The sequence below is a fragment of the Cydia strobilella genome, chromosome 7, assembly GCF_947568885.1.
Source record: "Cydia strobilella chromosome 7, ilCydStro3.1, whole genome shotgun sequence".
NCBI lineage: Eukaryota > Metazoa > Arthropoda > Insecta > Lepidoptera > Tortricidae > Cydia > Cydia strobilella.
The window spans coordinates 2,257,530-2,272,278 of record NC_086047.1 but is presented as its reverse complement, the minus strand read 5'-3'; the positions used below and the strand labels follow the sequence as shown (position 1 = coordinate 2,272,278).

General features: G+C 39.5%; 1 long non-coding RNA gene across 1 annotated transcript in view; it reads left to right on the top strand.

Annotated features, from left to right (window-relative positions):
- Positions 1 to 14,749, top strand: part of LOC134742924 (uncharacterized) — a 204,070-nt gene that overhangs the window by 79,696 nt on the left and 109,625 nt on the right. The window lies entirely within an intron of this gene.

Genomic DNA, 14,749 nt, shown 5'->3' with positions numbered 1-14,749 from the left:
ATTTCTGTTGCCGCTATAACAACAAATTAATACTAAAAACAGAAACAAAGTACATATTATTATTTAGGTTTTCCTATACAAAAACGTGATTTTTTGCCGTTTTTTACGTAATGGTACGGAACCCTTTGTGCGCGAGAGCGACTCGCACTTGGCCGGTCTTTATTTCGTTACATTTTGATAAAATGTGTCTGGTTGGTAGAGCTCCGGATTCTATGAAATACGAAATCAATATTTGTCCCAAAAAAAATTTGCTATTTAATTTTCCGTTCCGTATGGTGTGTTCGTTGTCGTAACTCAAACGAAGATTTTTTTGGACATACGATGAAATCACGCATATATTATACAGAATAGGGAACTGTCTTTCCACCAAATTCCAACGAAATCTGATGAAAAAACATGGACAACAAAATAATAATCGGCCCAACTCGAAAAAAATTGAGATTCTGTACAATTATTACGTACTTGCTTCTGTCTGAGGCTTTTTCTGTGTGGGATGAAGATTATGATTGATAAAAAGATAAAAACTATCCTATGTCCTTTCCCTTTTTTTTTTGGGAAAAAAAAAAGGATAGGCGGAGTGGACTGGACCAGGAAAGCAAGAGACCGGGATACCTGGAAGGACTTGGAAGAGGCCTATGTCGGAGGACAAGCTGAAGTTGTCGATGGGAACTAGAAAATAGTAAATAGTAATATATATATAATTATAGAGAAAAATAAGGTATATTTTTAAGTAGATTGTTACAAAACTTCAAAAATAAAGGCTATTTTTATTTTTATTTTATTTTATTTATGTCCTTTCCCAGGCCTTAAACTATCTCCGTACTAACTAAATTTCGTCGCCAGTGGTTCAGCGGTTTACATTTTAATTTGTATGCACTGCTCAGCTAGTCGTTTTTAATGGAATATACGTATGTAACTTTTCATCATAATTAACTTGTAATTTATGTATGAGCATACGCCTTAATTGATAAAACGAAAACCCTATAAAATCCACCATCTATTTGAATGACGTTAAATCATAATGCATTTTATAATTGGAGTCCTTTAAGATCCAGCGTCCATCTCTCATTCCGACAACTTACAGATTAAAGGATGGACTGGTGTCTATTGACCTAGTTCCCTGAGCCAGAAGGTGAAAAATCTCCTTGTATGATCATGTTTTTCTAAGAGGCGTTGATATTCGTAGACGTGGAAAAAATATATGTAGTTCTTGACTATATTATCTTTAATATCATAGCTTCCGATACACGAATTATGACACTTCGCTCGATACAATTAATTCCCAAAGTCACTAGACTTATATTGACCGGGATATAGACCGTGATTACCTTTTGTATTATTTGTGAGCTCCCGATATTTCGACGCAGTTACATGCATCATGTTCACGGGTGACTGAAGATAGCGGGTGGGTGTCAAAGTTGTGTAGACAGCGCTCTGTCTACCCTCATTCTTGCGCGTCGGCTGCGTTCACTTTCAACGTTACCAACGGTCGCATTCACACTTGTTGGTCCGGTCGCGTTCACACTCGTTGGTCTGTCCAAACACACTACACTCACGGTGTCACTACGCGTGTTTGATTCGGATATCACTGGTTTTTTACACAAACAAATCACAGGATTCCACACATTTGACAGTTTAAACCCATCTTCACGATTAAAATTTTTGTATTTGTGAATTTCAACGGCTTCTCTTACCAATCTTGGTATATAGTGGCGTTCTGTCGAAATGACCTTGGGACTATGCAACTCGATCCAGTGATTTGTACCCGACTCAAGGAGATGCTGAGCAATAGCTGACTTGCGAACGTCATTGTTCTTGACCGCAGCAATGTGTTATTTAATTCTGCAGGCAATAGTGCGTTTGGTCTGCCCAATGTACGAACTACCGCAGCTGCACTCAACTTTGTATACACCAGGTTTTTCCAGGGGAAAATTGTCTTTGGGCGACCGCAGAAATTGTGCAATTTTCCTGTGCGGGGTGAAGATAGTTTTTACAGAGTAGTTATTTAGTATTTTTGATATCTTGTCTGTCACACCCTTGACGTACGGCATAAACGCTGGCTGTCTCTCAACGCGATGAGTAAGGCGCTTGGTTTTTGTGTCCCGCTTGTCCATGTTAACTCTGTAGCCATTCATCCTCAGGACACTCTGAACATGGTTCAGCTCCTGGTTTAGATGTAGCGAGTCACACAGAGCGTGTGCTCGATTAGTCAGTGATGCCACAACCGAGTTTAACTGTCTTATATCCCGGTCAATATAAGTCTAGTGAAACTAACCGTGAATCATTCAAAACTCTAATTCCCAAAGTAACATCTAACTCGGACTTTTATCAAACTTTACTCGGTTATTTGTTATGTGATACTATAAACAAAATAAGAAGAAAAAACAATCTTAACTTAAATAGTAATTTCATAGCTTTCGAATTTCGATATTGTAAGGTAACGTTTTTAAAATAAATAAAAATCGACAAAATTCGATTCGATCGATCAAAATTGATGCCATTCATCCAATAGGGTAGTTGATATTTTTTTTAATTGTATCAGTCGATCAGGTTTGTTTTGAGGATCAAATGTCTGTATGGGACCCATTCTCTTAAAGCAATACAAAAGTCACAAATGATCGTCAAAGTTTGGCATCGCCACTTTACTGAGCAAACGCTCTAACACAAAATAAATGGCAACACATCGTGACGCCACTGTGTCACTGCTTAGAAGCCGCTTTGCTTAGAAGCCGTTCCGATGTATGATAACAAGGAAATTGCAATTTTGTCGGTAAAATGTTGCGTTTATGTATATTATTGCTGTACAATATTTTTTAAATAAAATATAAGGAATCGATTGGTAACGTTATTTTTTTCCTATTTGAAATATAAATAAAAATTTTTTTTCGAAACTGAGTTCTTGTATTTTTTTTGTATTCCCAAATATTTTTGATGTTATCAATATATTGTGATAAACTGCTCAATTTATATCTATTTAACTAGATTAAGTTAAAAAAATTCAACATAAGTCGCCCTAAAGAAATAATAGGACAAAGCTCTACCTCGAGCTATCTCGCTCGGCTCTACCTCGAGCTATCTCGCGGATTGAATGGTAATATACTTTCAGGAGAGGACAAAAGCCCAATTGCCCGCATGTCCATAAAATCGTGTCGTGAAAATAAGTCATCCTAAAGAAATAATAGGACAAAGCTCTACCTCGAGCTATCTCTCTCGGCAGGTTTTTTGGAAGCAAGAGCGCAGTAAGCGCAGTCTACTTGTAGCGTAGCAAGCGGCGAGCGGCGGCGGCCACATAGTTTACAGGATATATAATAGATGGTGCTTTTTTGTTTATACCATAGACATAGTATAGTAGTTATAGACATGAAACCGAGCGACCAGGGGTAAGAGAAAAACATATTCATGTATTGGCAGCATAATCCTTTTTCTCTTTCACTCTTATAAATTTCGGTATTTCGCCATCGCCTCCTACCTATGCTGCCATAACCCGACCATGAAAAAAAACCCGGTCGGTGATAAGGACAAAGCATGGCACTATTTTCTCTTTCCTCTTATAGGAATCGCAATAAGACTATCTTTCTCTATCAAAGTGTGTCAGGCCCTTAGTTTATACGAAGAACGTTACTGTCAAACATTTCGACGGTCCTATCTTTACTTTTGAAATCATTGCCGGTAGGTATTCCTGTATCGCTCTCTTGTTACACATATATAGGTCGAACCACGCTTACTCTGCAAAGACATTGCAGTAACATAATATAAAACTTGCCGTTACTCGCGGATTGAATGGTAATACACTTTCAGGAGAGGACAAAAGCCCAATTTCCCGCATGTCCATAAAAAGGTTAAACATTAATGAGATTATCATCGAGGGGCGTTGCTGGCCCTGCGTATGAAAAATCACAGTAAAACGCCATGTAAAGCTTTATTGTCATAAGCTATTGTGCTGATGTGTTGTCAGAAGGTTTTTACAATTAAAAAAACTCCACTTTCACTTTGTATAGACGGCAGCACCAATCTCTCTCGCTATATCGTAATTCCGTAGGAGGTGCAACCGCGTACTGCTCGCCCTTAGAGTTGGCCTAACGCCTAGTCTTACTAAGATGGCATATAGTCGAGAAATTGGGACCGGTTCCGCCATGGCGGGGTGACCTAGAGGTTCAATGCGTTAGCCCGGATTGCTAAAGACGCCGGTTCGAATCTGGCCTTCACCACTGGAGAGCTTTGTCACTTTTTCGGTAATATAATGATACTATTTTAGTTTATAAAATGATACAATATAGATATTATTTTGATGTCAAAGTGTACGTTCGAATTGGCCACATGGTCGTGAAAAATATTTTTGTATGGTTACTTTCAGAGATATGGTTTCTGAATTTCATAGATTGCCTGGTTAGCTCCTTCTGAGATCAGAAACTTAAATTACTTTCAATAGAATTGTCCCCTTGTTTGATTCTCATCTGAAATTCGCCACATTGCAAAATGCCCGGATCGCGGCAAATAACGTATGAAAATCCGCGAAAGTTGCGCTCAATACTATTTACTCTGCGATATTCCCCGCGTGAATCTCTTAGACGCGATCATAAATCGCTTCGGTGACATAATAGCGTGAAGGGAGCGGCTTGGATTTATGCTTCTTTGATTTACTAGGAGGAGAGGGCTGTCTTTGCGGGAACGATTTAACAGAAAATATGGAACTTGAATGTGTTATTAAAGGAGATATATTATCACGTTCATATATATTTGAACGTATAACACAATCGAATATGAAAATTTTCTAGCATCTTGTCTATGTGCAAACAAAGTGACATAAATACTTTCGGCGCGATTCGGGAAATGACTTAGAGATTTCCCGAATCTAAAGATATGTGACGTTCCACGGCAAAAGGTACCTTATGGCGGCTGGCGTTTACGTCGCATAGCGCCGCAATAAATTGCGGCGCTATGCGACGTAAGCGCCATCCAATATTAATTGGAGCTGCGTTAAGAATAGCGTAAGCGCCAACCGCCTTATGGTACCTTTACTCGTGGGACGTCACATATGTTTACTATTAAATTTCATATCTAGTGAATCTCTAATTCATTTCCCGAATCGCACCGTTTAAATTTGGTTTTTTAAGTACCTTTTATTCTAGGAATTGCGACTTTTATTTGTGATTTTCCTACTTTGGCGTGCCCTTCAACCTGAATATCTACTACAATTAGGAAGACCAATGTAAATGTTAGATGAAGTAAATAAAATACTTGTATTATACTTATATTGACCGGGATATAGACCGTGATTACCTTTTGTATTATTTGTGAGCTCCCGATATTTCGACGCAGTTACATGCATCATGTTCACGGGTGACTGAAGATAGCGGGTGGGTGTCAAAGTTGTGTAGACAGCGCTCTGTCTACCCTCATTCTTTCGCGTCGGCTGCGTTCACTTTCAACGTTACCAACGGTCGCATTCACACTTGTTGGTCCGGTCGCGTTCACACTCGTTGGTCTGTCCAAACACACTACACTCACGGTGTCACTACGCGTGTTTGATTCGGATATCACTGGTTTTTTACACAAACAAATCACAGGATTCCACACATTTGACAGTTTAAACCCATCTTCACGATTAAAATTTTTGTATTTGTGAATTTCAACGGCTTCTCTTACCAATCTTGGTATATAGTGGCGTTCTGTCGAAATGACCTTGGGACTATGCAACTCGATCCAGTGATTTGTACCCGACTCAAGGAGATGCTGAGCAATAGCTGACTTGCGAACGTCATTGTTCTTGACCGCAGCAATGTGTTATTTAATTCTGCAGGCAATAGTGCGTTTGGTCTGCCCAATGTACGAACTACCGCAGCTGCACTCAACTTTGTATACACCAGGTTTTTCCAGGGGAAAATTGTCTTTGGGCGACCGCAGAAATTGTGCAATTTTCCTGTGCGGGGTGAAGATAGTTTTTACAGAGTAGTTATTTAGTATTTTTGATATCTTGTCTGTCACACCCTTGACGTACGGCATAAACGCTGGCTGTCTCTCAACGCGATGAGTAAGGCGCTTGGTTTTTGTGTCCCGCTTGTCCATGTTAACTCTGTAGCCATTCATCCTCAGGACACTCTGAACATGGTTCAGCTCCTGGTTTAGATGTAGCGAGTCACACAGAGCGTGTGCTCGATTAGTCAGTGATGCCACAACCGAGTTTAACTGTCTGGGATGATGGTGCGAGCTCGCGTGTAAATAGCGGTCCGTGTGAGTCGGTTTCCTATAGACTGAGTGTCCCAGCATGCCACAACCTGTAACATTCAGTCTCACATCCAGAAACGCAATACTCCTTTCTTGTTCCATTTCCAATGTAAACGACATAGATCGGTGCATGCTATTAAGGTGTCCTAGCATCAGTTCAGCTTCCTGTTTACCACCCTTAATTATGCAGAACACATCATCCACGTACCTCTTCCAAATTTTAACGGGAACTGGGGGCGCAGAAAGGGCTAGGTGCTCAAAGTGTTCCATCCAAATGTTAGCCACCACTGGAGCCACCGGACTGCCCATCGCTACTCCCTCTGCCTGTATATAATATTGCCCGCGAAACAGAAAGTAATTTGTAGTGAGGCAGTGTTCAAGTTCAGTTCACTGGATCGAGTTGCATAGTCCCAAGGTCATTTCGACAGAACGCCACTATATACCAAGATTGGTAAGAGAAGCCGTTGAAATTCACAAATACAAAAATTTTAATCGTGAAGATGGGTTTAAACTGTCAAATGTGTGGAATCCTGTGATTTGTTTGTGTAAAAAACCAGTGATATCCGAATCAAACACGCGTAGTGACACCGTGAGTGTAGTGTGTTTGGACAGACCAACGAGTGTGAACGCGACCGGACCAACAAGTGTGAATGCGACCGTTGGTAACGTTGAAAGTGAACGCAGCCGACGCGCAAGAATGAGGGTAGACAGAGCGCTGTCTACACAACTTTGACACCCACCCGCTATCTTCAGTCACCCGTGAACATGATGCATGTAACTGCGTCGAAATATCGGGAGCTCACAAATAATACAAAAGGTAATCACGGTCTATATCCCGGTCAATATAAGTCTAGTGAAACTAACCGTGAATCATTCAAAACTCTACTTGTATTATTACAAATATTATATAATTAGGCTCATTGAAATGATTTAATATTATATTATTCAACCAAAATAACAACGAGCTTATACATTTGCTACTTGCTACTTCCGTTTAGTGTCAGCGTACTTTTTTAGAGTAATACGTGCATCAATAGTTAATCCATTGCTACTAGAATATGTTCATTTTAAGGTACCGACACCATTCGTTAGAGCTACTCTCAGACCTCGCATTTCACCCATGTTCGTAATTCCCAAGACCAGCACAATGACACTAGTCACTAGTCCTCTATTTATCACACTTAACCATATTAATAACATAATTTTACATAATCCCACCCTTGACATATTCTCGCAATCAGAACCGAAATGCCTAGCCACAGCAGCCCGCTACCTAGAATCAATATCCACGCCCACAATTATTAATATTAATTAATTTAGTGATAAGCATATTATTTTAGTTTTAAGTACATATATGTTTATAACCCATAACTTGCATGTTTGGTTTAACTGTAAATGTAAAGTTGGTTAATAAATAAAATAAAATAAAATAATAAAATTGATGAACTCACAATGAACACTAATTATAATCAATGTGTAACAGGCCCCAGTATGAACTGAACACCTCAGTGGTCAGTTACACTTACTCCGCAGCCTCATAGATTGCCAGGTAGTAAGATGGTGTATTGGGGATGGGGTGGGAGGAGGTTTTACCCAAGCTGCCAGGACCGGAGTCAGTGGAAGACTATGATTCGAGCCCTACACCTGGGTAACAGGATGAAAAGAAGAAGAAATAAAGTAAGGTTAACAAAGCGAATGACATATTCTCGCAATCAGAACCGAAATGCCTAGCCACAGCAGCCCGCTACCTAGAATCAATATCCACGCCCACAATTATTAATATTAATTAATTTAGTGATAAGCATATTATTTTAGTTTTAAGTACATATATGTTTATAACCCATAACTTGCATGTTTGGTTTAACTGTAAATGTAAAGTTGGTTAATAAATAAAATAAAATAAAATAATAAAATTGATGAACTCACAATGAACACTAATTATAATCAATGTGTAACAGGCCCCAGTATGAACTGAACACCTCAGTGGTCAGTTACACTTACTCCGCAGCCTCATAGATTGCCAGGTAGTAAGATGGTGTATTGGGGATGGGGTGGGAGGAGGTTTTACCCAAGCTGCCAGGACCGGAGTCAGTGGAAGACTATGATTCGAGCCCTACACCTGGGTAACAGGATGAAAAGAAGAAGAAATAAAGTAAGGTTAACAAAGCGAAATAAACAATAATGTCCTTATCTCTCGAATAACCATACTTTTAAAATTATTCAGGAATAGGTATTAAAAATTACATTCTCCTTATATATAGCATTGCTTGCCTCGCGGTTACGAAACATCCGAAAACTAATGGATAAAGAAATTGTAAATAATGACAGATCCCAAATATTAAGATATTTTTTTCTAAACCGTTAAAGACTTTGCCTTTACTCATTTTCTTCATCTGGCTTTCACTTCGCATAAATCGAAAAGTAAACAGGCAAATGCGAGGACAATATGATACGAAGGCTTCACGTGCAATAATTTCCGTATTATGATGAAGCCAATAACTTTTGATCAATCGAGCATTCTCTGCGAATATTCGCCGATATTGTCTTTCGCGCATTTTTGTACGACATTGCATTTGGTTTTAATATACACCTACATGTTTGTGTATCCAGTTATTTTTGGTATTATTAAATGACTTGAATTTTTACGGTTTTCTTATTACATTTGTTGTCGTATGGTTTGTAAATGTACTTTTAGTCATTCTGTGCATTGTTATTTGTTTGTATTGTGTGGCCTATCCAAGCATGATGATGCCTGGTTCTCCTTACTAAAAGAGAAACGCATGAGGCGCCACGAGCAGGCCTCCAAACCCCGCCCACCTGGGGGAGCACACCTGCTGCGTGTGTGGCCGAGGGATCCTCTCCCGCATAGGACTTTACAGCCACGAACGCAAGTGTCGTAACCGCGATGCTGCTTAAAACATCTGACACAGATGATAAAGGCCTATTATATATATGTGTGGCCTACCTAAATCATTTTTAGGGTTCCGTAGGGTAGGGAGACGTATGCTGCAAATTCCCTAGACCGCACGTCGGACCAACGTGTTCATACTCAAGGAGCTCGGAATAACCACAAGGCTGTCCATTATCTGCTTCCAGAGAATCCTTATGTATTTCGGACACGTCGCTCGTAGAGACCCAGATAGCTTAGAAAAGCTGATAGTAATTGGTAAGGTCGAAGGAGAAAGAAGATGCGGCCGATTGCCTACACGGTGGTCAGACTTGATAAGACCGAAGGTCAGAGGCTTGCCGAGGAAAGGAACACTTGGAAGAGCATGGTACATCGCGCTGGAAACTCTTCAAGCTAGACACTACCTTCAGCAATGAAAACGCCGACTAAGAAGAGAGAGAGACCCAAAGGGTAAAACCGGGACAGTATTACTAAGACATCGCTGTCCGTCCGTCCGTCTGTCACCAGGCTGTATCTTATGAACCGTTATAGCTAGACAGTTGAAATTTTTGCACGACGTATTTCTGTTGCCGCTATAACAGCAAATACTAAAAACAGGATAAAATAAATATTTAAGTGGGGCTCCCAACAAACATGATTGTTTTGCCATTTTTTATGTTATTATTTCTGAAGTTTATCGAGAGACTAGTATGAACTGATGCTTAAATATCGCTGCAGCAAAGACATTGTTGGAAGCAAATTGTTAATGAAAACCGCAGAATTTTAACAAGCCTTGTTTATTCCTCAAAAGCTGGTTAAAACAGAGCTTCGTTATTTCCAGACTAACTCGCAAATGTTTCCAATTGTAGGAGTTTGAAACAAAGCTAAATACGGATTCTCAAGATTTATGCCAGAGATATTTTTGTAACTAGATCACGAAATGGAAACTACATTTGCGATTTGATTATCACTTAGGTGTACATTTATCTCACCAAAAATATATTTAACATTGTTATGTATACAGAACTGCACCCCCTTTTAACCTCCTGCCTACTCGTATTTTTAAGTTGAACTAGGTATATACCACATGCATAACGGTGATCTATGTCCTACGGGTAGATCAAATGTAGGCACAAGGGTAAAGGGGTGAGGTGGGGGGGGGGGGGGGGTGAAAGCTACAGATATGTAAAACCCAGGTGCCGTGCCTCCAGATTTACGAATTTAAGTAAATAGTTCTTTTAAAACGAAATGATTCCGAAATGATTTAGGTCTTATCAAAAATTAATAAGTAAAGTATGAAATTACTGAAAATAATATTCAGGCATATTTTAATTTAAATACGTAATAAATGATGAGTGAAAATTTAATTTATAAAATATTAAATTAAACGTAAATTTTACATAACGAAACTACCATTTTCCAAAATACATCAGCTCATTTTCATACAATCATGAATTGAAGAAACATGACACGTGACTTGTCTATTCACACATCATGTCTGTGATTTATGGCGACATTGGCGACACTGCTTTCTCATTATAAAGTGTACATATTCTATAAACAGGGCTTAGAAGACTTACAGCGACGAAAACCGCCTGAGGACCAAATCTCTTTGTAAAGTTGAAGTGCGGAAAGATACAGGCCAGGGTTGCCAGATACAAATCTGAAAATGCGATGATTTACTGATTATTTCTATCCAAATCTTGATATTCAAATTTATTTTGTAAAAATGTAGCTACCTATAGTAATTTTCACATAGCTTTGGTGCGGGGACAGCTGTCATCTTAATACATACGAGTACTTTGCGTGTTTTCGTTTTAAGAATAGGTATTTTTCATTGATTTATTTATTATTACCCATAGTACAAGCTTTGCTTAGTTTGGGGCTAAATTGATTTGTGTAAGATGTCCCTTAATATGTATTTATTATCATACACAACCAAATTCTATTCATTCATTTCTATTCCGTAACCATCATTCAGGGTTAAATTGAATAGACACCTAGCAAAACGTAATAAAAATCTACGGACAGAGCCAGGTGAAACTCTCGATTCCAAGCAAAACAAAAAAATATCGTAAATAAGGTAAAGGTTTTTTTTTTAGAAAGTCCAAAATGCTATGAGACCACTTTTTCTGACCAAAAACTCAATTACGTGCCATTTAATTGACTTAAGTAGGTATTTCACGACTTTTTGAACGTTAGTAAATGCGCATTAGGATGAAACATATTGAAAATAATCATTACTTAATTCTCGTTTAGTTAGATAATTCATAATTATAGTTATCTAAGTCAGAGAAGCGCTGGTAGCCTAGCGGTAAGAGCGTGCGACTTGCAATCCGGAGGTCGCGGGTTCAAACCCCAGCTCGTACCAATGAGTTTTTCGGAACTTATATACGAAATATCATTTGATATTTACCAGTCGCTTTTTGGTGAAGGGAAACATCGTGAGGAAACCGGACTAATCCCAACAAGGCCTAGTTTCCCCTCTGGGTTGGAAGGTCAGATGGCAGTCGCTTTCGTAAAAACTAGTGCCTACGCCAATTCTTGGGATTAGTTGCCAAGCGGACCCCAGGCTCCCATGAGCCGTGGCAAAATGCCGGGACAACGCGAGGAAGTTATCTAGGTCAGAGTGATAGTTATATATCAATGTACTATGTCAAAAGCTTGGTAACCCTATATGAGTGGGTCCCCTCGAGGTCTAAAAGTCAATGAGTTGTCAGTTTGCTATAATGAATGAAGTATAAGGACTCGGCATTTGACGTGATGTGCCACGAACATTTGTATTCACGCGAAAAGCTTAGGACTCAATAGGGAGGAGATATTTAATGAGACTAATATTACACGCTCTACTCTCCAAAATTAGTTTAGTGTTGTTTACTTAAACCTCCGTTGACAATTTGCTGGGCTGGGACGTCAGTCTTTCCGTGATCACAGCTGGTGCAACTCAGCTGAAACGTCGGAATTTAAGGTAAAAACAATGAAATGAAATCGCGGTAGACCCGTTCGTGGCAGTGGGCGGGGCACATTGCTCGCAGAACTGATGGCCGGTGGGGCCGGAGGGTTCTGGAGTGGCGTCCGCGTACCGGAAGACGAACTGCCGGTAGGCCTCCAACAAGATGGAGCGACGACCTGGTGAAGGTCGCGGGAATTCGGTGGTTGCGAGCGGCACAGGATCGGTCGGAGTGGCGAGCCTTGGGGGAGGCCTATGTCCAGCAGTGGACGTCTATCGGCTGACATGATGATGATGATGATGATGAGACCCGTTCGTATAATTAAGTATGTTATTTAATAATAGTAAAACTGGTTAATTAATTAAAAGTAGGCCCTTCCCGACTTGAGCATGAGCGGGTGCACGTTCGCAGTACCATTTATGGGTAAAATCCGTCGCACGCGTTCATATGCTTTTACTATTTTTCTTTAACCCGCTCAAATCAGCGAAGAACCTTGGAGTATTTATCCAAGCAATATGATTAATATAATAATTATGTATGAATATTCTTTCATATATATGAATGAATATAATTTTGCGCCACCACCGGCTTCAATTTTATATTATGCAAATAGTCAAGTTTCAGTTACAAACGGAAGAAATGCGGTAACTAGCCTAGCTAGCTGTGAGCGCCTTCATATTCCAAAACTTTCATGCTTCAGGTTATAATCAAGTTATACTGAATTCGAGCCATTGTTTCAAACGCAGTAACTTAAATTAAATAATTTAATATTGCCTTTGGTTACCGCGACAGTTACTCAAAAAATAAAACTATAGGCAGGTGTGAATTTTTTGGCAAATTGTAATTTTGAGGAGGTGAATATTATTTCAACACACCGGCTCTGTTTATTCTTCTTAAACTGATGAGAAAGTAGCAATTTTCTTCACAAGTGTTTGAGAAAGATTTGAGTTATTTCCTCATGATTTTAAATTATAAATATTTAATAGCGTTCATTTGGATTTAATTTGTTACATTATAAATTGAAGCACTCGCAACGCTTAAAAACACACTAAATAAGTATACGAACCCATTTTGAATCTTTCGCTTGCTCGGGTACATATGGTTGTTTGCCATCTTCGGTATAGAAAAAAAAAACTAAATTATCATATAGGATGTTTAAACCCTGCCTAACACTTAAGAATGTCTTACTTATTCACTGAATGAAATCCTTCAGATTAGACAAAGTTGCAACCCTCTCGCCGCAAAGTTAACGAAGTAAGTAAAACTCCTTAGTTAACTCAATGTCACTCAATTTAATCACTTCACGCGCTCTGCGCTCTTTGTCTGTTTAGCACCATCGATGAGTACTTATTTGTAAAATTCATAGCAGCCTTGGAAACATCCGTTTGAAACAGTCGTTATTGAAAGTCCCCTAAATAATGTTTTGTTTTAATATCTCACGCTCCATGTACTTGAAATTTTTGCACATTCTACGAAGATGGCCTTTTTTCTTGCATTTTTGGCACTTATATGACGCGAATTTGCACTTATTCGATTGGTGATTAGCAGAACCACACACTTGACACTTAGCACGATCTGTTTCCGTTGCCGAAGTATTCGCGATCTTGAACAAATTATCGGTTCCGGCCGCCGACGGTCCTGGCGCCGCGGTCGTGCTGGTGGCGGTGCGGGCGCACCGAACGCTTTCTGCCAAATCGATGGCCTTCGATAACGTGAGTTCACTGACGTCCTTTGAGAATAGTTTCTCTCGCTCTCGACCTGGCGTCATTCCCATGACGAACTTATCCAGAAGTGTATCTTCAATGTGCTGGAAATCACAATGCGCTGCGAGTCCCCTCAACCGCGCGGCCCATTGCGCGTGGGTCTCGCCTGTTTGCTGCGATGCCGAATAAAAATGAAACCGTTTAGCAAACACGCAACGCTTTGGCGTGAAATGGCCATCCAGGGCCTTGACCACGTCATCGTAGCTCTTTTCCTCTAACACACCCGGTAACACGAGATGAGTCGCTAGCTGATACGTATTCTCACTCAATGCGCTTAATAATATTGCTCGTCGCTTGATCCCCGCTTTGTCCTTTTCTTCACTGATATTGTTCGCGATAAACCATTGATTCAGTCTGTTTTTATAAACTGTCCAATCTTGCTGTTGGTGATCAAAACTCGCGAACAATCCCACAGTATTATTAGTGGACAACATATTTCCTTCAAAATCACGCGTGGATTACTCGAATCGCCGCCACTGTTAAATATTTTACGGGGCGCACAAAGAAACGCAAGGCAGCCATTTATGAACTAATATATTTTCAAGAATGACGGTGGACGCAGCCACCGTTTGCATGCACTTACAACTACCCTTTTACATACATAACAGTCACGTAATAGTTTCTATATAAAACTGAAGTGTCGTATACCTCGGGCCGGGCCCGGACTATTCTAACGTTAATCATTTTTAATTACCAATTAGACAAAAAGGAAGCAAAGACTGTACGTTAAAAAAAACAGTAATGAGCAAACTAGTATAGGTCAGCCCTAAACATGAAAAATCTACTGAAACCAAAACGATGTTTTCCAGAAATGTATAAATACAATTACTTATGCAATGTAATCAATTGTCACACAAATACTTAAACAATGATAGCATTGATAACTTATCTAATACATAATTTAATTGACATAGCCCATAAGG